A 22,294-nucleotide genomic window follows, 5' to 3' on the forward strand; every position below is an offset into this window, starting at 1 on the left:
GTGCGTTCTGTGAACTCACTCCGACATGAGAGCGCACTTTGGCGAGTGCACTTATGTTGCGCCGTTTAGCTGTGCTAGAGCGCACTTTTAGAAAGTGACACTCTTCGTAAGTGCACTTTATTTTGCGCGCTTGACAGGGGTTTTAGAGTGAACCCAACTCTCAGAGTGTTTAGTGTCTGCCTCCATCTAACCCGTGGTGCTCTGCGAAGCCAAAGGTATGCCACTATGCGACCGCTCACCAAGCGACGGTCGTCCCTCTTCTATTCGCCTCACGCCCCCTTTTGGGGGGTCCCAGAGGCACACAAGAGAGTCAAGCGGATGTCAATCAGCGGCTTCCCCCTCTGCCATGGCATGCAGCAGCCGATGAGCTTCCGCAAAGCAGAGCGCGGATCGCTGATGAAGACGTCACGCGTCTGCCTCTCCGTGTGCTTGTGGCTCCGCTGCTGTGACGACGTCCTCCATTGTTCGAAAGCGTCGCCCGGTTCTCGGTCTGAAAGCGGGCGGGGGCGTTGCGTGCCGCAACAGTGCGGCCCCGCCCACCACCTCTGGCGGCCGGTAATTAATTAACAGGCTGGGGCGCTCGCTATTCAAAGCACCCGGGCGCCCATAGCGGCGACGTCGCCGTCGGGCCTGCCCGCGATGTGCCTGGGGTGAGGTGCTGAAAAGAATGCTCTAGCGCTGGAGAGCACACGTGGCAAAACATTTTATTCGACCTCGTCGACCTCGGAGCCAAACTTGCTTACAGCCCTTTTAAAATTAAATAGGCGTTGTATAAGTCATGCGGTCTGGTATAATGCGGTATGGTATGGCAAGGCATGGCATGGCATGGCATGGCATGGCGTGGCGTGGCGTGGCGTGGCGTGGCGTGGCGTGGCGTGGCGTGGCGTGGCGTGGCGTGGCGTGGCACGGCACGGCAGGGCACAGTATGGTATTATGATATGATATGGTGTGGTAAACATATATGGCACCTCACCGAAGCGGAGGGTGGGCTACGAGAGACGCTTCAGTGGAGGGATCCGAAATACATATCGGTGAGCCGCCGCGGTGGCTCAGTGGTTATGGTGCTCAGCTGCTGATCCGAAAGACGCGGGTTCGACCCCGGCCGCGGGGTTCGAATTTCGATGGAGGAGAAATTCAAGAGGCCCGTGTGCTGTGCGATGTCACTGCACGTTAAAGAACCCCAGGTGGTCGAAATTTCCGTGGCGCTTCACTACGGCGTCCCTCATAACCTGAGTCGCTTTGGGACGTTGAAACCCATAAACCAAACCATAAACCAAACATAGCGGCGACCTCAGGTTATTCAATTTCCGAACATCGCACACATGTGGATGCTTTTTACGCTTCGCCTCCACGCGGCCGTCGGCACTGGGATTCAGTCTTATTTGCAATGAAGGAAACGTTACTCCTCTTGAGACGTAATTTTATTTGGTCCCAGGGAACCAAAGATAGCATAAAACAAAGCATTTGGCATTTATGCCGCCCATTCTGGCCGGGCCTCTCAGGCAGCGCTGCGCGAAGTCCACAGTGCACATGCACCCATGTTCATTTTCATAATCCGCGACTGTGTACTCCACACGTTAAACATTTATGCCAAAAAAGGAGGCATGTTCTGCGGCAGATGTGTTGACTCTCGAGGAAGCAATGACACTTTTTTTTCCACGCACAGCCCTCTCTCCTATGTCACGTTAGACAAGCGCGCCACACGAAACCGCACTCGACGGTGACCAAAAAAGCTAAGCGCCGGCTGATTACTGACTGAATGGAGAGACCATGCACAGCATTCACAACCACACACGACAGCTAGTGGCGTATGCAAAGGCGAGCGATGCTCGAACAATGAGCGGTGGATATACAATGCCGAACAATGCGCTTCGTCGAACAATGCTCCCCACTGCGCGCTCGGTGTGCCAAACAGACGGCCGGGTGTGCGGGGCTAATACGCCCCGTCGTCGGCTGTCGTCGCCTCCGATGTAATGTGGGCGGGCGCGAGTTTCAATAAAGCCGTGTGTCCCTGGGGCGCCTTGGCTGATTAAGACGTAATTCGGTCCGTTGCGCATGCGCACATTTGCGCCTCGGTGCTCCCATTCTGTTGCTCCCGCCCCTTTTGAATGGCACGCGTAGATGACCGGATGCTCAGCAATGCTCTGAGTACGTTATTGCAAGCATCCTGATATGAACGTACAGCTTGCGTCAGAAGTTCACAGGCCGCACAGCAGTATGTTTTGGCACTTAAGATGAAGCTACCAAAGTTGTAAGAGGCGAAAATGAGTCTTCCCCTATCCCCTACAGAGATTGCATGGTTAGTCGGTCTCCCAAATGCCATATACCACTCAAAGTACACCCTGTGGTCCGAAAACCACCGACGCAGACTAAATTGGCGAAGCTTTCTTCAAAAACAATAAAAAGTTACCACTTCCTGTGTCCAATGGATTACCTACACATTTAGCACCAGGCAAAAATGGCAGAAGGTAATGGGCATAAAAAATATATATGTATCGAGTGTTCTCTGCAGCCCACGTACATTTTTTTTATATGAAGGAAGCCAACAGCTCCGAAACCAAGGAGCATAGGAGAATGTTTCCTTTTTTTAATTTGTTGTGTCCATCAATGACAAATTAGCAGTGTAGGTATTTTTGAAAAATCACACTATTATCTGCCATTGACGAAGACCGCAATTTTTAAAAAATGACTCTTGGCTTCCTACATATGTATTTCATAACGGGCTCCTCATTTCGTTTTCCTTGTTTGCTCAGACACTTTTAGTGATCATGGAATGCGTCATAAAACGAGGCAGCAAATGCTTGTGAGATCTCCAAAAAACAGGAAAGAAATTATTTCTAGGGCAGCGTTTACTGTTCGCATTTATTTAATAGTATAAACTCATTTGAACCCCAATCGAACGCCCCTCAGAAGTTTGAAGCAGCTCCGCAAGTAATATATATATACATGAAGTCAGCCACTGTGTACAAGCCAGTTCGAATCAACAGACCCTCTCCACAAGAAAGGAAAGAAAAATCGTGCCACAGGAAGCGTGATCTCAGTCTGTTTATTACAGGTGGAAGGAAAAACCCTGCAAATTTAAAATCCTCGGAGAAATAGAAACTTGACAGCACACTCTCCACATCCCTTTGCGGACTGGCTCCAGGATTAGCCATGATTGGACTCTCTGAAAAAAGAAAAAGAGGTCAGGTGTGAGTTTTCGACAAAGTTTGATTACTTCTTTAACCTCTCAAAACCTTGTCTGACTTCACAATACAACGCGCTGTAGAAAACCTCTAAAACAGACTCCGCACTTCTACCAACTGTGCGAATACATGACAACGATACATCACAGATTACATGGCCGCCTATATCATACAGGCAACCTGCAATCAGGCTTGCCGTGTCAACCGCAAAGCCGTAGCAGACAGGTTGAAGAGAACAGGAAGCATTTTTTTTTGCGGAAACGTAGATTATAGTGCTTTTTCACGCAACCTTCCTAAATTTTAGGCATGTGCAAAATTTTAGGCAAGGTCGTACCTGCGTCATTAGCAGTGTAAGTTTTAGTTACCTGCGATTTTCTTCAACAAAAAAAATTAACAAACAGGTAAGGGCGCATGATGAACAGGTGCGCGCACAAAATGGGAAATAGAAAGGTTACAGATGGTAGTTGTTGTAGTAAAATGTATTTATTAAATAGTTATGAATTAAATAAACCCAAAGAAAAGGAAGTGCATGCAGTAAAACCTTGCATTTTACTTCCTGTCGGTCCGGACAGGTGAAAACACATTAGCTTGATATGGTCTTGTCGGCTCTAAATTTGGTTTCGCTCCTGTCCCGTTTTATCCTTGCATTACCATCTGTCGAAACGCTAGTCAGCCCAGCCTTGCATTTCGGTCACAACTATGACAACACTGTCTCTTATGACCTCTCTTTAATGAATGATACCATTAACCCTCGGTTGAGACGTCCGGTGTAAAATACTTTGGCGCGTGCCAGAGGGCCCTCTTCGTATATCATATTTTTCTCTTCAATATCTTCCGCTACTTCGAACGCCATCATGTTGTTCGCCGTGAGCACCTTGACTGATGGCAACGAGCCTAAATAGCCATGAGTAGAGTTGTATTGCACAAGGTTCGAAACCACCAGCGAGATGAACTGTCTGCTCCTCCAGCCGAAATGCGGATAAAAGCCGTTTTTGATATTTTGGTGACGGGAAGAAAAAAGATCAGGTTGAAGTTGGGAAATAAAAGGAGGAAGGAGGCAGAAGGAAAGAGGGTATATATTTATATACATATATATATATATATATATAAGATATCGAGATTCTTCAAGGCAATTGACAAAAAAAAAAGATTGCTTTATGGGGGTTTAACGTCCCAAAGCAACTCAGACTATGAGGGACGCCGTAGTGAAGGGCTCCGGAAATTTCGGTCACCTGGGGTTCTTTACCGTACTCTGACATCGCACAGTACACGGGCCTCTAGAATTTCGATCCCGCGTCTTTCGGGCCAGGACTAAAAAAGAGTAAGTTCAGGAAGTCACATTGAACCTCTAACGGAGTTATTCAACGTTTAGACCGGAGATCGACCTTGAAAATGGTCGTTCTCCTATATAAAAGTTGAATAAATCCGGTACGTTTTTCAATGGGGTTTCCTCAACTTAAATAATAAATCTCCACCAAAATGAAGTACTTCTCAACCTCGCATTTTACCTCAACGTTCCAACTGAGCAGTGGGAATTGAATAGAGTTCTCCAAAGGCGACTGAAGGAGGCAAACAAATGTTTAGAATTAGAAAATGTTTCCGCACTCGTTATTATATGTGACTGTGAAAGCAGTGGTGAAACAGCAGCACCATCCCGTGTTCCAAGCTTGCCTCTCCCGGCAGTGCTAGGTCACGGCCTTAGGGCTCATGGCGAGACAGGGTTCCTGACGGCCGGGTACGGTGGGGGTGGGGGTGAAGGCGCTGGCGGGGGCGAGGGAGGATGCTGTAAAGAAGGCAGGCGAGGAGGTGGGGGGGGGGAGAAACCAGTTTGGTGAGTCGTGCTAGTGGGGAGGGGGTGTCTGCCTGCCCCGCCGAGCGCCATGTGGGACCGCCCTTGCTCAAGAAGCAACTCTTCTCCTTGGCCGAACGACTTCGTGCCTGCAGCACTTCATTGGCTGTCCGCCTCGGATGGGTGGGTTTATGGGGGGAGCGGGACGCTGCCATCCCAGGGAGGAGAGCTGTTTGCCTGCCTGTCTGACGCACGTTGCACTCGCGACGACCCCCCTTCCCATTTAGACCAGACGCCACGATGGCAACTGTTGCCGGCAGACCGCTTGAAAGAAACGGAAAAAGGACAAGGAAAGAATGAATGGAAATGAGAGAATGCACGTGGTTGGTCGTGTCTGTTTCCACAGCTGTCTCGGCTTTGGAGAAGTGCAAATGTCGTAGTTGCGTAACCTGTCGCGCAAATTCCTTCTAGTCTGTTTCCCTATGCACGCTGCCGCCTCAGGCTCACTCAGCAGTCTTGGAAAGATGTCAAGGGATGTTGAGAAATAAGAGCGCTTTCTTTACTTTCTAAGTTTTTTTTTTTTTTTGCGCCACCGTTTCCTCTTTCACTTACGTTTCACTTCGTCCAAAGCTCTTCGCACTTCCTTCACGCTTTAGCTAAGTGTGCTGTCAAGCTGTCTTGTTTGCAACTCAGTGGCTTAATGGCCGTTTCAGAAGACCACTTGTTCAGCCAGTTGCTCGTATCCTTTTTCCCGGGCCCTAAATTGCTGAGTTGTTTGAAAATAAACTAAACGAGGTACAGGCGTAGAGGAAAGTAGAACACGCTACTGCCTTGTTTTCATGTCCGATAGGGAAGGCAGGATTGCAATAAAAAGGAAAAAGTGTGCTCCGTTTACTGGAATCCGAACATGTATTTTACTGTATTGATGTAAACAATTACAGTAATGTACGCACATCACTTTGCTTTCTTTCATGTTCTCTGAAGTTTACACAGTGTATATAGGCCCACTCATACGTGATAAACCGTGAACTCTTGCGCTATACTATTTGTTATCGGCACTCCATTTTTAAGCAATGAGTAAAGCTTTGCCTTTGCAGTCGCTCTCTATGTGGCATGCTGGAAGTCGCATTCAGATGCTTGCCCAAAGGTTTTTTTGTCACCACATGAACACTTGTCTAATAGACTCTTCCTTCTTAACATTTTGCCGCCGCGGTGGCTCAGTGGTTATGGTGCTCGGCTGCTGACCCGAAAGACGCGGGTTCGATCCCGGCCGCGGCGGTTGAATTTCTTTGGAGGAGAAATTCTAGAGGCCCGTGTACTGTGCATTGTCAGTGCACGTTGAAGAACCCCAGGAGGGTGAAATTTCCGGAGCCCTCCACTACGGCGTCTCTCATAGCCTTAGTCGCTTTGGGACGTTAAACCACATAAACCAGACCAAACCTTCTTAACATTTTAATAGGAATTGTTAAGTACCTCTGCCGTTAAACTTTGCGACCAGCTAAAATTTCGTCTGTCTTTCTACGTGCTGTTTCCGCTCCGCTGGCGCATGCGACAGGATTATGTTAATGGCGCAGTCGACAGGACGGAAACATAAGTGGCGTCTCTTTTTCTTAACACGCGTACTGTAGTTTTAAAATTACTTGTTGCACTTATTGCCCAAATTTTCGTTTATTACTGGTCAATGTCTTACAGCTGCGCGTTCAGAAGGAAATGTTATCAAGGATAAAAAAAGTAACGGAAGGTAAGTGATGGCACCGTAATACAAAAACGCTAGTGGAAGTTGGTTCTAAAAGGCAGGTTGCCATGACGTATAGCTGAGTTGTTCCGCTAGGCTAATCGAGAGGGCGGGGCATCATGTGACTGCGTGTTGACTACAGCAGGTGAGTTGCCGTTTAACCGCAGATATAGCCAGAACATGCTAATATTTTGTGACGCTCATGTATGGCTTAAAGTGTCCTTATGCGCAGAACAGAAACATGCTTTACCGAACAGTACACTGCAGCACCAGGCCCATAGCCCTCGCCCTTTGATATTTTTTCTCCTATGCCTGGAGTGTAACGATCCTGCTCTATAGCCAGCTATAGGTGCGGTGTAGATTTCAAGGAATACTGACCTTTTGTGCAGCTAAATCCGAATTAAAAAATTCAAATTCGGCGTATTTTTATCGTTTCTTCTCAGTCAAAACCGAAAAATCCACCCCTTTAAAACACAAAAAATTGATTTGCACAATTCTACATTTAATATATGGTTATTCAGCCTTTGCTAAGCCTAAAGAGACATGTTTTCATGGCCGGTAATGATTTCGGTTTTTGCGCATCTGAGGCTTATGCTATCGCTACTTTCGCCCATGCACGCTTTACTAATCGTGCTCATGGGACGTACAGTGTAAGGTTGTTGAAATTGCTTTTATGTATACCATAAACACGTGAACACTATTCTAAATCTGAGTGCATAGTTATCACGTTGGACTATGAGGGGCACGAAATGTACGTTTTGATGGGAGCCAAACAGCCACCATTGTTCAAAAAAATGGCTGAGGCTTAACTTGGTTAAGCCTGGAGAATGCGAAGCATCATCGTGTCGCGTAATTTGGAGGCGCACAAACACAGCGACGGCGCGAGGTGGGACCCCCTTTTTCCACTGCCGTGACGTCATCGTGTCACGTGGTGTGACGTCATGTATCACGTGATTTGGAGGCGCACAACCACAGCGACAGCGCGAGGTGGGCCCCCGTTTCTCTACTGTCGTGGCGTCATCGTGTCACGTGGTGTGACGTCATGTATCACGTGATTTGGAGGCGCATAACCACGGTGAAGGGCTGAAGTGGTAGCTAAAGTAGTATGCTTCGCATAAAAACATGCAATATTCGGAGATCAATGGCAAGTCCTCTATCTGCAGCTGACTCGCATCGACGTCATAGCTGTCGGCATGTTGGCGTACCAGGACCACCGCGAAAGCCTGAGCCCTTATGCTAACCGCTCATCGCCATCTTCTTCAATGCGCCCAGACAAACGATCCGTGACGTCACATGCAAGTGATGTCATGCGCAAGCCATCTATAAACCTGGCTGTCGATGATGGTGAGGTCTGTGGTTAAGGTAGGCGTAAGTATGACCCAAGGCCTGCATCTCGACCACTGCTGTACTGTCGAGTATAACCACGCGCTATTCATGCTCATTGACTCGATACGCAGCCGCACAGCACCATAGTGCGCTGAGGGCGCGAGCTCATGAGTGCCCTCCCTCAGGGCACGGAGTGCCCCAGCGGAGCGGCTGCGTGACTTGAAAACGAATCGGTGCAGCGCGAGAGCTACGGCGGTGCCCCTCTCGAATATATGCATGCACGCATACGTAACACGTGCACGCGCACTCGAGGGCGGGGCCACGCGATGGATGCGTTCCGTGCCAGGCGCTGGCGCACTGCGGAGCAGCGCTGCTCTCGTATGCGAGCTTTCCGGCAGGGTCCTCCTCGCCAGTGCTGCAAGAACTGGCAGGACTGAGCATGCGCACTCGCATCAACACGTACTCTGAACGCGTGCAATGAAACGAACAACTATGTGCGTAACTAATGAAGCAGACGGATACGGAACCAACCGGTCGCTGCCTATGCGAGTTCAACAAAAACGCAGCTACAGCTGGCGGTTACCCCATGTTTGTAAGCCCGTTAGAGCTGGCCATCGTATAAGAAAACCCTTGTATTACCTACCAGATAAAGAGCAAATGCACGATACCAGCGTGTGGTTTTTAACGATGAGACTGCGAGCTCATAAAGAAGATAAAGAACAAGACTCTCTGCCCCCTCCTCACCACCACCAACCCACTGCCTCGTTCTTTTTCACGGATGTATTTGATAGTGGTAGTAGCTCCATACTATTCCATTTTGGGCTTCCTTCATAGCTTCAAAATGTGGTAATAAATTGGCAAGACGATCATGAAACCTTCTGTGAGGAAGCTGTGAAAGCAGTTGAATTCACCCTCGTCGATTACTTTGGTCATTTTACACTACTAATGACTGCTTTTGCTCTGAAACTAGGCTTCACACACGCGACAGAATTTTTCAAGGGGATGAAGTTGGGAGGAGGCGGGTACTCCGAGGCGCTTTTGCAGGGTATTTGGATGAAGAGCCGCGTCGAGGGTGGGTGGAAAGGTATACCCTCTTAGATAGGGGGTTGTGACGAGGAAGTGGCTGGCGGGTGACGCTTCTGTCGGGTTGAGGCTTCATTCACTCAGGCTTCAGCCAGACAATGCTCGCGTTTTCAGCAACTGCTACTGCCACTGCTATCGCAGCAGAGAAAACCATTAACGTTCAGAATAACGCCTATATATACACAAAATGCAACAATTGTTTCTTCTCACTCGACATCGTGCAACCTTATAACTGAAGCACTACGCGGAGTTCCAGGACCATAAAATCTCATACTGTTCACCAATTACTTACATAACATTAAAGAGCCTGTTTGTTTATTGTAGCCTACGGCCAAGAATAACAGTTGATATTTATTTCCGCAGGCTGTACCAGACTCTTAGCCCTTTAACCGCCAAACTAATTCCGGAAAAAAGGAATCGAAATCGCGAAAATGACTTGTAAGGCTAAAAACACGCGCTAATGACTCAAAACGCAGTTTCAAGGGACAACTGCCATCCTCTAGTGCTAAAAATTGCAATCAATGCAATTGCCGACCATTCCTCGTTTTTGGTAATATTGGTACAATTTCCCGTGACGATTGTTGTAGGTACGAATTGCGCACAAAAGACACACACAGGAAAAACACGAGGGAGACTGAAAGAGCCTATAAAGCCTATAAAGCGGCACTGAATCAAATAAACACCAGTTGACAGTTTGCGCTCTTTCAGTCTCCCTCGTGTTTTTCCTGTGTGTGTCTTCTGTGCGCAATTCGTTCCTACAACAGTATGCACCAACTCGCCCAACAAGAAGTTCTTAACTACCTCCCATGACGAGTACAGCTCGGGGTTATAGGTGTAGGGAACACATAGGACAACTCCACAGAATTATATATAATTCTCAACAAAAACTGATTTCCTGGCTCTCTCTGCATATGAAAACTTTTGTCCGGCAAGAACGCGCATTTGTCGCTGAGAAAACTCAAAAATTTTGGCGAAAATCGATTGAAATTTGTGACATCTACAGCAAGAAGAACTGGGTGCCGCAGCTTCGAAGTTAATGGCTGCGCATATATTCTCTGGTATCCGCGAATTAAATTTTTGTCTTTTCTAGCTTATGAAAGCTCCCCTTTCGATTAGAGAGTCCTCATTTTCTTTAGAATGCCGCAGTCTGTTGATGCAGAAAAACTTTAGTATGTCCTCAGGGTACAGTTAAGACCCGTTACTCTAAACAGAAAAGTGTAAAAAAGCACGTGTCCTTTAGCGTACTCCCTTTTCTTAAAGGTGCACTAAAGAGGAATCTGAACCGCGGGAACTCGGTCTACACGTTCCGAACAGACTTAGAAACTTCGAAGTATTGCCCTGAGCGTCCGGTTCCCCTCATTTAAATTGTATTAAACGTCCCGGCTCTCGTCTTTTTTTGAACTCGCCGCTGACGGTGGGAGGAGTCAACCGATCTTTCAGCCAATCCCGTGGCGGCATGCCGCTCTCCAATCGGCGGAGTGGTACATAGCGATCGGCGAAAGCAAACAGTCCACGAGTATTTTTTTATTTCCGTGGGCCTAATTTGCAGCTATGCTGTCTCTGACTGGATCTATTTATTCCCGGAAACCTAAAAAACAAAATAAAACTTAAAGCAAAGCGAAGTAGCCACACGACTGCGTGAAAGGCACTCCTCGCGTTCATTGACTCCTCCTGCCTTCAGCGGTGAGGTAAAAAAAAGGCGGGAGCTTAGACGTTTAACCCGATTTTAATTATGGAAATCGGCCGCACAGGACAAAAATTGTTGGTTTCGAAGATTGCTAGGAATGTGTAGATCGAGTTCCAGAGGTAAAAAGACAAGTTCAGAGTCCTCTTCAGTGCAACATTAAAGAGGAAAGGGGGGGGGGGGGTGGCTACAGGACAGCTTACTCTCGCATAGGCGTATTCATGTATAGAGTACTGGTTCATGTCACTTTGGACACCTTAGAGAGAATAAAGAAAGTCAACATGCTGCTTTTAGATTACAACACTCCTTACCATTTTACAATGAAATAAGAAATGAGATATGCAATTTTTCGCCAGCAGCTAGACTGCGAAAACAGATACATACTATAATAACCTCGTTCACAGGAACACCTTTGGCTGCCGCTAGCACGTAGTTTGAATTTTGGACGCCTGCACATCGAATGTTGCCTTGAAAGATTCTTTTATTTATTTAAATCAATGCAACACAGCTCTTCAGCAGTAAGGCACGCACCAATGCAGGAATTTTGTATACTCAAAACATGAATGCGCCTGTAAGGGAGTAGAAAGAGGGTAAGCTGTCCTCTGCTGCCTTACCTAAAGTAACCTCCATATTTCCAAAGCACGGTTGCCTTCGGCGCTGTATGGACCAACGAATTCTGCCTACATTGTGCCAAAACACATGCGCTTCCCGGAAGCTTGCAGGCGAAGCAATCTCTCCAGTGCACTGCACTAACTCGCCGAAATAGCCAAATTTTGTTGGTCCACAGCACCCAGGGTGACGGAACTTTCGAAATTCTAAAAAAACTGATATAGATATTACTAACTGTGGGCTACATGCGCCTGTGTAATTATTCAGCCAAACAGTAACAGTGAAAAAGTAAACTATTGGTTTGGTTTGGTTTGGTTTGGTTTGGTTTGGTTTGGTTTGGTTTATAGGGTTTAACGTCCCAAAGCGACTAAGGGTATGAGAGACGCCGTAGTGGAGGGCTCCGGAAATTTCGACCACCTGGGGTTCTTTAACGCGCACTGGCATCGCACAGTACACGGACCTCTAGAATTTCTCCTCCAAAGAAATTCAACCGCCGCGGCCGGGATCGAACCCGCGTCTTTCGGGTCAGCAGCCGAGCCCCATAACCACAGAGCCACCGCGGCGGAGACTAGCTCAAGAAGCCTATTTCTAAAAATTGTGTACCGTCTTAGGTGAAACACCCTGTATTTGGATCCGCCAGGCAGCAGTGACTGTCATAAACGCACAACACAGCGCCCTAGACAGGCCTCTGGACGGCTGCACTAATAGATTTCTTCTCTACAAACTTTCTTAAGCAATTAACCAGCAGCAAGCGCACATAAAGCAAACAGGTTTGCTTAAACCAGCAGCAAGCGCACATGAGGCAAACAGGTTAAACAAATTAAATCAGAAACCGCAGCCTAATCCGCCGGAAAACCTTCCGGACGCGTGAAGGTGAGTGACGGTGAAACAGTGGCTCCTTTGAGAATCGCACCCGCAATAAAACAAAGCACGAAGCAGTCGTCGTGAATCATGGATATCAGGCACGTCGATGTCACCGCGTGACCGACGTGCGGGGAATATCGAACAACCACCCTTGCGGCCCCCGGAATTATGCAAAGGGCGAGGCAGACCTCCAGCACGTGCGGCCTACATTCGAGTCGGCATACTCGCCTGCGTGTTCTGCCTACGTAGGTTTCCTTTTTTCTTTTTTACCCTGTGGGTAAGGAGAAGGGGAGCGTGCGTGGGCGCAAGAAATAATGTAAACTGCGTTTTAATTTCCGTAAAGATAAACCCGAATAACTGCCACGTAGACGAAGGTTTTTTTTACACTCTCCTCGCAATATGGCGCCCGCTGCTTTTCTTTATATAAGCTCGCAGCGCACAGGTTTATAAAATTAGGCGTTCAGCGTTGCTCGTTGAAGTTGCCCTAAAGACACACAAAGACAGCTATTTAGGTATTGAAATTACACAGCTTATTACAGTGATTATATGATTGCATATAATCCCCCCCCCCCCACTCCCCCGAGTCTGTTGCATCAGCGTCGCCTATGACTAGAGTGCCTTTTTTTTTGTAATTTTGTGCACCAAAACAGCAGTGCCTATCAGAGAGTGAGCGAGTGCATTGATACGCGGCAGTTTACGGCAACAAAAAATTCTATCCATGGCAAATTCGAATTTTGAACATGAGCTCAAAAGTTCGAACTCCGCGGTAATGAGTTCCGTCAGCATAACGGAATACGTGTTCAATTACCATCTATTTTCAGAATCTTTCTAGCGCTATATGTCACCCTGCAACCTTTCTGTTCGTTAGTTTGGCAACTGTGTTGGTATTAAGGTATAAGAAAGGACTATTCTTTCAAGATAACGACTCTAATAATCCTTCCCTTGTCGCGTAGTGAGAAAAAAGTATCATTTACCACTGGCCCAGAGGGTCAATGTCCTATAAAATTTCCCATGTATAGCCTCGCTACCACTCGTGGGCTCTCAGCGAAGCATGAACCATCCGTGAGCGGCATCGCTACCACAAGGGCGCCACCGGAGGCCCTTCTGCAGGAACAGGCTTCTGCTGTATGCCATCATTCTTCCCATGCCTTCATTTATTTCCTTTTTGTAGCTTCCAATCCCTGCATCTTTCCCAGTAACTTCTGCATACACTTCTCTTTATATTTCCGTCGATGCAGCCCCCCCCTACACACTTGCCCATGATCGCCCCTGCTATAGCCACAGGCAGGGAGCTCCCCGAGCGAAAATTCGTCTTCAGTTATAATTGCCGCCGGTCTCGAAAGCAGGAAAGGTCAGCAGACGCGGCGGAACCCGGCGCATACGAGGGAGCCGCGGTGCCGAAGACTGTTGTGCAGTCAAGCCGTTTCCAAAGCACAGTCGAAGCCGCAACGATGGGGAGGGAGGAGGAGGGGGGGGGAATAGAAGAAGAAAGGAAACTACAGGAGCACAAGAAAAAGTAAGACAGCGCAGAGGAAACCCTTCAAGCATGGAACGCGAGCTCTGGCTAACTCCCGCCTTGGCGCTGTTGTATAGCTATATACCAAACCGGCGATATAGCCCGAGGAACATAGAAATAGCTGCCGGCAGAAGCGCAACGGCGTGCTGTAGCTGTTGCTGGGTTTGCAGGAGTGGAGTTGTCTAGAAGGAAGGAGTCAGGAGAAAAAAAAGGGGGGGGGGGTGCCTCCTCAGACATAATGAATAAGGCAGCACACATATCGGGCCGTGGAGTCATAAAATATGCCCCGCAACAAGAAGAAGCGTGGCTTCACTCCGTCTCTTCTCTTCCCTCCTTTCCCCTTCGTATTTGCTTTGTTTATCGTTTTTTTTTTCTTTTCGGGCGTGCCCACGGACGGCGCCTATAGCAAGCCCGCTAGCAGAGCGGCCGCCAGCTAGCAGCGTTATGTAGCCTTTCGTGCACGAACAAGGCTGCACGTGCGCGCGTGCGTGCGTGAGTGAGTGTGGCCACGTACGAGCATCAAGCGAGTGCACGAAACGTGATTGGAGTTCCCGGGGCGGTGCTTCGACGAAGCTCCGGGCAGTCCTGCGTCGGCTGCTGCTGCGGTCCATGCAGCGGGCAGTCCAGAGCGCGCCCACAAGCAAAGTCGAATCACGACTTTACGCCCGGTGCAACAGGGCCTGCGAGGCCTGCGGGCTTGAGCCGGTCCACTCGCGATGCCGCAGTGGGCGAAGAAAAGCAAAAACGGAAAGGAACGAAAGAAAAAGCTGGGAAAAAGAAAGCCCTCCTCTTCGACCAAGCGAATGCTCCCTGCGTATAACGTGATGCTTGGAAGGAATGCCCGGTGTTTTTCCGTTTTATTTGGTTTACTTCGTTATTAGATTTATCTTTGTGACGTTGTTCTGCGTTTAATCGTCACTTTCGTCTTTCTAGCCAGCTTATACATTTTTCTTTCTTGATATTTTTGGACGGTGAGGCCTCGCCTGATCTGTGAGACGAGTGCATATTTCTAATAACCGATCACCCTTTTTGGGATGGGAAGACCTGTCGGCTGCACAGGCGCCCTCATTGGCTACCTGTGAAGTCTACAGGCGTAGCCGATGACGTCACGCGAGTATCCTCGGTTGGGTTAGGCAGAGCGTGGGAGGTGTCTGATCTGGAGGAAAGAAACCACTTCAAGAATTTTCCCGCAAAAATCTCAAGTTTAATTTAGCTTAATATTCCTTTATTTAGTATTGCTTTCAGGCTAAATTCGTAGAAATACTTGCTTTCTGTGCCCTTACACAATACGGCTGAGGATAGAGATTATTTTCATCATGGTACTCAGTTTCTCCCATAATCCATTTCGGTCGCTCGAGTCTCTACCACCATATATACTTTCTGCCGCGCACACATTACACATATTGAGAAGCGCTTCATTTAGGTAAACATTTATTTCTAGTCGTTTCGGGACCGAGCCTGTCCTTTTTCAAGACTGAAGATACCTCTAGCAACCAAGTACGTTTATCTTTTCGTGCTATATATATATATATATATATATATATATATATATATATATATATATATATATATATATATATATATATATATATATATATATATATATATATATATATATATATATATATATACACACACACACACACACACACACACACACACACACACATTGTGCATGCCGTCCTGGAGCCGATTTAGTCATCCTTGGAGCGTTTGGTTGGTGCGGTTCCTTCTGAGCCATGCATTCTGACTTTTTGGGCAAAAAATCGGGTTCGGCATGGTTTTTCTATGCAGAATTTCTCGCTTAACGGGGAATGGGGCGGGGGGGGGGGGGAACCGCCCTCGTCCACAAATCAGCTCCTGATGACGTCCAGGTGTGGCGATATTCCGGTTGACCTTGAAGCTATCTTTTCAATTGAAATTTTCACGCAGTCCTCGAACGTTCAAAGAAATTTTGTGTTTTTTTTTTTGCGCAGGTCCAGGCGCTCTCAACACCCGCTGCGCAGTTTGTGAGTTCGACCAGCAACTCGAGCACCGATCGAACACCACGCGAGGTAAAGCATCCTCTTCTACGCACGGGGTCGCGGAAACGGAGGCAAACACGAAATCAATTTGAAGCGCGCGTTGGCGTCACGGCCGAGGAAACAGCACTGCACTTACAGCAGGGCGGCGTAGTCTCCGAAAGAAGAGTAAAATCGACTCAAGTGAGGCGAAGCGACGTGTCAGGGCATGAGAGACGGGACGGCCAGGCGTAGCGGCCGTACGGGACAAACTTAGGCAAAGTGAAAAAAAAAAAGATATATACCGTATTATCCACATTACAGTCCGTGTATCACATCTGTTTAACGGACAAGTTTTCGTCGTGCATTTTAATAGGACATTAGAACTAGAACTACTATACCACGCACTCCAAACAAGAAGATGCCTATACTGGTTTAAAAAGGGAGTCAGCTGACCTTAGTACACTCACTTTTAAGGGCACGGTATGCTGACCAAGTTCCGGAGCAGATTTTAATCACTATATATATATATATATATATATATATATATATATATATATATATATATATATATATATATATATATATATATATATATATATATATATATATATATATATGAAATGCTTACCCTTCGCAACGTAAGTATATTTTCACTGAAAGCATCGTAGCTTGGTGCGGTTAGCAATGGGAGCAGGCTTTTAAACCTGGCACCGGACGTCTTGAGGCGAGCAAATAAAGGAGGCTGTAAACTAGCTCGGTTAAAATCTTCGTAATTTTAGAACTTTGCACGTTTTGAAGAGGGAACTTGTTTCGTTGCCAACAGTAAGTATTCGGTATATTTGGTGATGGAAATCTACCCGCAAAGGGAGTGCGCTAGAGGTCAACTTGGTTCATTTTTACTCCTTTCGTGTTTAGAGTTTAGCGGGTGTGGTACAGATGTTATTAAACGCCAGAACATTTCCTGTGGATATAGTCCAGCCGGATTTGAACATGAAGGCGAAACACGCACCCCCAAAGAAATGTTTGGATGTTTCGGCTAAGCAGGTGTTCAACTGTAAAAAAAAAAATAGAAGTTATACAGCCGGATATAATTGATTCGAACACACCGTCAACATCAGGCTGCCAACATCCACGGCCGAACAAATTCCTGTCCCATTCACCTCCAATCAATTGCAACCCCCCTTATCCTCGCTAACTGCGTAATCTGATCTCCCTGCTTTACTCCTCCTTCCTTAATTTCCTGCTGCTAATTCAAACTCTCACACACTGACTATGAATTAGGTACCTTCAACGTGTAGCGTATTAAGGGGAACCGGGTCAGTATTCTCTTATTTCGAACTCTGCTTGGTTAGAACAATTTTTCCGTCCCGGTCGTGTTCGAATTAGGCAACTTCGACTGTGTTCACTTGCACAAGCGTCACAGAAACGAAAACTGACTAAAGTCATGGAAAATCTACCCATCTAACGCTGCTGTTAACGGTTTCGCCAAAGGCAAACCTAATTTTTCTGGTTTCGACGCAGATGAAAACGGTGACCTATTACTTCTGTATAACTTCTGCTGTCTGCCTGACATGTTTTTCTCGACAGACCCGGAGATAAACAATATAAAGTATTTTAGTACCATTTCCTACATGCATTAGTTAAATAACTTTGTTGCCAAGTCCTTCTGATTCGGTTGCTATCAGCGCATTTTACAGCAAGTGCATGCAAAATTGAAGGAATATTCTCTCTTCATTTTTTTTTTTTTTTCCCCAAATAGACTGTTCCAAACTGCACCTCCATAGGCGGTCTGTAGTCCGCGATATACGGTAAGTAACAACGTGCGAAAAAGTGAAAATAAGGAAAGGAGTAAGGTACGGAAAGCCGTACCAGCGAGCCGTGCGCAACAGACCCGACGACAAAGCGAGCAGCGAACGGCGGCAGTACTGGGCAGGCGAGCGCTTCGATCGAGCGCTGCGCCACCTCTTGAGCGGGACGCGAAGCGAGAGCGTAGCGGGTGAAGGCTGGTGGTAGGGGGGAGGCGCGTTGTCGGCAGTGCTGCACCATGTAATTTACTCGCGTGCGGGACAGATACGGATCGGTCGACGCCATCCGGGCCTGCCTTCCAGCGTGCCTGCTGCAGCTCTAGCGTAGCGCGGCCATAGCTGAGCAGAGACACACAAACGGCGCTTCTCTCAGCGAAGCCGCTATGGTACATCGGCTGGCTGCAAACCCCCTCCCCGCCACCCGCCCCTTTTATTTTTCTATGGCCACTGAAGGAGCTCTGTTTTCCGGCATATCATTTTATTTTTTCAAACAGGTTCAATAATGCTGCTTTACTGGGTCGACTCGAATTGTGCATCTGAGTGCCTGCTGCGCTGTTCAGCTCTGTTGTGTTGCTCGGGAGTCGGAACTGCTCTCAGTTTTCGGATTGAAATTTATGTCTTTTGTTCATCTTCGCTCTGTTTTCGCGTTCTCCTAAGCGGCATTTTTCTGCCCTGTCCACCCTTTCCGTATAGTTTCCTTTCTCAGTATATACAGTTTAAACTTCAGCGCGCTTTATTTGCTTGAATTTCAGTTCTGCTCCTTGACCAAAATTATCTTTTGCCATTGTTGTTTATTGAAGGGAATATTGGCTACAGGATTGCGTGTTAGTGTTTCATCGACGGCAATGGGTATAAGCGTAAATAGAGCTTGGTCCCATTGTAAAGTGGACTGGTAATATTAATAACAATAACATTGACCTCAGAGTCGCGTTTACGGGGTGAATTTGCACGTACCAGTGAGTTACAATGCGATATAATGGCCAGAGGTACACAGCCATAAATGCTGTCATAAACTGAGTGGCTCACGGCAATAGCGAATCGACCACAACATTGAAGAATTGAAGGTTACATTGCGCCTGAGGCCCTAGACGCAGAACTCAATGAAGGTTACGTTCTACAAATGAATCAGTCACGAAGGTATTTATTTCAGCGATTACACTCTCTCGGTGAAATGTCCTTTTAAAAAATGTTTCCAATTGCCTTGAGAAATAAATAAAATGAATGACTACTCCTGATCAAAAGAGGTCAACTGTGAACAGACAGACAGCAAGGTCTCCTTTTGCAGTGAATGCCATATGCAGTCACTGATGATCAAAAACTTCTCGGCATATTCGCGAAACCGCCTCTATCCACGCTCCACGGGTGCTTGAGATGGCTCTCAACTGAATGTCGCTCCACCCAGCTGAAAGACTTGTGCTCATGCGCAATAGTCTTTTATGGCATTGATTCAAATGTCATTCTAGTCCACGGAACGCCGCGAAGATATTCGAGGATTTAAAATCCCTTCCAGACGTGAGTGAGTGTACACATCCTCTTGTGCGGCGCCTTTAAGCCACTATTTGTGCAACGTGTATGTGTGCTCTAATTCAATAAAGTTTAACAAAGACTACATGCAATATGTTTCCTTTTCTTTGCTGAATACGACTTAAGTGGCCACACGGCGCCCGTGCCGGTCATGCAGGCGAAGAAATGTGCTTTAATTTTGTGGCCTTCGCCTTTGTAGCCCGATGTTAGGAGTCTGTCCGTATAGTAGAAGCCATCTGTACAAGTTAACGCCTTCACCAGCGGCGCCTCCTTCGACAATGTTTACATTTGTAAAACAGCAGAGCTTAAAAAAAAAGCGAACCGGCAACGACGCGGATAGAGAGATAATAAAAGTCAATGTGGCCACAAACTATAATAAATGCGCCTGGATGACAGCAAGACTTTCCAACCTTAATTTCCAACCAAGTAAAGCAATTACCAAATTATATAAAATAACTTCATTATCGCCACCCTTGATGCCTGGGTAGTTCTTCTGTATGGTTCAAAATTTCAACTATAGAGTTATCAAAACAAATCTTGGCGAGTACACATCAACACGGCAAGTGAATGCTGAAGCTTTGCCTGTCTTAATAAATTCTTGTGAAACACTGAGGAACTCTGTTGAGTAGGAATGTTATTCCATGCTTCAACTGTCAGTCGGCTGTACTAGAGTTAACGTGTCTATGCATAAGACTACCAGACCGTTGCAATGTTCTATATGTAATCAAAATGTGTAGGCTGGGCGAACAGAAACTGCGAACAAACCGCCGAATACAATACGGCCTGAATAGCCCAGCATTACCTCGACAAACGAGTCCAACAAAGTCGTCTCCTGGCTGTTTACAAGCCGTTAGGAGTTTGAGAAAGATGATCTGTTGGGTGGGCCCACGCATCTGACCGAATCTTGTCACGACGCTGTTCCCCGAACACACCTCTTCGCTTCTCCTTCGAAACTCCCACCCCCCTCTCCAATTTACAAAGCATTTCGCATCTTCCACACCTCCTCTTTGTTTCCGGGCGCCCAAAAGTCCTCGCCACCCCGTCGCCTCCGCACCTCTTCCCCTCAGCAGCGCAGAGAGCAACGGCAAAGCTGACGTCGGTGGTCCGAGGAAGCGAAAACCTTCCTCGCATCCTCACCACGCAACAAGCCCCGAAGCCACGCCGACGCTACAAGAATACAACCAAAAACAGAAGAGCGGCTCGCAGAAATCATCCCCTCAGGGCCCACAACCAGAGCGGCAGATGCGCCGACGGGGACCATGGAAGGGGGATGGAGGGGATGCTGGAAGGGGAGGGGGGGGGGGGGGGGGTTATATACGGGCGGCTGTGTTAGCCCCCCCCCCCCCCCCCTCCCCTCCTCAACTAGGCACTACAGAAGTAAGAAAAGCAATACAGCAAGCGGGAGCCCTCCGCCGTACCCGCCCATTTCGGCGCCGTCGGAGGAACGGACCTAGTCGCCGACAAAGACCTGACGGCGCCACCGTGTCTTGCCGCTCGCGCCGTGGAGACTGCGCCGACTTCCGACGTGGCCGCGGCAGACGCGCTCCGAAAATGAGGCAGAGGTGTTGTTACTGGCAGCAGCGGCGGCGGTCATTGTTCTTCGCCTGCTGCAGCCCCCTCTCCCGCCAGGCCCGGCGCAGAGGAGCTGTGCAGGACGCCTCCCGAGCGCTACCCCCCAAAGAACCGGTGGCGTTGCAAAACAGAGAAGGGAGAAAGAGGTGTTTCCTTTTGAAGCTGTCAGTGGGAAATTCGGGCCGGCTTCGGCAAACACGCTGCCCTACGCGCACACACACACTACGTGCTGAAAACCGCCCAACACCGGTAGTAGTGGAGGTGGAACGGCGGCGTGCGCGTCCAGTTTTGAGAACAGTGCGTGCGTACGGGCAGCGGCAGAGTTTCCTGAGACAAGCGTCGCTGTTTCATTATTCTTGTTTTGTTACTTTGAGAGATGCCGCCGCAGTCGGCAACACGCTCTCGTTACGTGCGCTAGGCCTAGCGCTGATGTCCTGGAACGGACACGAGAGATGGACCAGACATGCGTGCGCACAGCATCAAACTGATTCAGCGCCACTGTTGACCGCGCGCGGAGCAGACCATGTTCTGCCGAACACTGCGTGTCTGACGTCGCGGTTGGAATTCAGATCGTCAAGTGGCGCCGCAACCGGCGCTCGGGGCGCCGTCCTTTTGACCTGCCACTGTTCAACGCCGGCCGGCGGTAGTTTGCCAACGTCGCCCAGTCGACTGGGCGCCTTCCCTTTCCCACCCCACCGGCTATTACCGTTGGCTGGCTCCTGACAGGCCTGACAGCTTTTCGTGGTCTTCGATCACTAGAGAGTCCTGCGCTTCGCCTGGCTGATATGGTAGCAGTGTTATACCATGTCTTAGACGGGGATTGAATGCAGTACACTATAAGGCAGGATGAAAAGGGCACAGAGTCAGACACAGCGCCGAAACGCAACTCAAGATTTTTATTGACTGTGCGAAATAAAGAGGAAAAGAAAGCAGACAAATAATGTTCTTTCTGATTCCTCATTTTAATTCGTGCGTGCCAGAAGAATCAAAGCGATTAAGCGCTGTGCATATATAGGTCGTTCGTGCCTCATCTTAGAGCGCTTTTCAGTTTTCGTCGAATAACTTGCAAACAAGCTCCGCAAGACACCATTTTGCAGTTCATAACATCGCTTGTGAAACAAAGAGGAATAATTCTGGGATGCTTGACTGATTGGCTGCGACAGGAATTATCTCTGTAGACTATAGATGTTGCACCAGTGCGTCTCATCAAATTTGCATTGTCCCAGTTTCTAACACCTAACTGGAGTAATGGTTTCAAGTAAATTGGAATGCACGAACAAGCAAACGGTGCTCATGCGTGTGAATGTATTCAGTTCTTTGCATCAATTTGCAACTTTCGTGTGGATACAGCTAATGTTTGCGAACTCTATTCAAACAGTCAGGTCAGCAAGAACTGATATCAAGCGCAGTTGTTTAAGGACGAGCTTGAAAAAAACTTTAGGACGCGTACTTTAATTCCACCGCCCTCCGATACATAGGCTATACACATGTATAGCCCCCTTACATAGCCCTAACGATCAACGTCAACAATGACAACAAGCCCAAACACGAATTGGCTATGAGATTTCCAGTCTTTCCGGATGTTTTGAGCCGTATTCA

At 47.8% G+C, this 22,294-nt stretch overlaps 1 long non-coding RNA gene across 1 annotated transcript in view; it reads right to left on the reverse strand.

The window, feature by feature from the left end:
• Positions 1-3,030: 3,030 nt before the first annotated feature.
• Positions 3,031-22,294, reverse strand: part of LOC149330924 (uncharacterized) — a 199,620-nt gene continuing 180,356 nt past the window's right edge. The window contains exon 4 of the long non-coding RNA XR_016285526.1: positions 3,031-3,166. This is a non-coding gene — a long non-coding RNA (uncharacterized LOC149330924). The remainder of the gene's footprint in view (positions 3,167-22,294) is intronic.

The sequence above is a fragment of the Amblyomma mixtum genome, chromosome 9 (genome assembly GCF_055824585.1).
Source record: "Amblyomma mixtum isolate Tamu chromosome 9, ASM5582458v1, whole genome shotgun sequence".
Lineage (NCBI taxonomy): Eukaryota > Metazoa > Arthropoda > Arachnida > Ixodida > Ixodidae > Amblyomma > Amblyomma mixtum.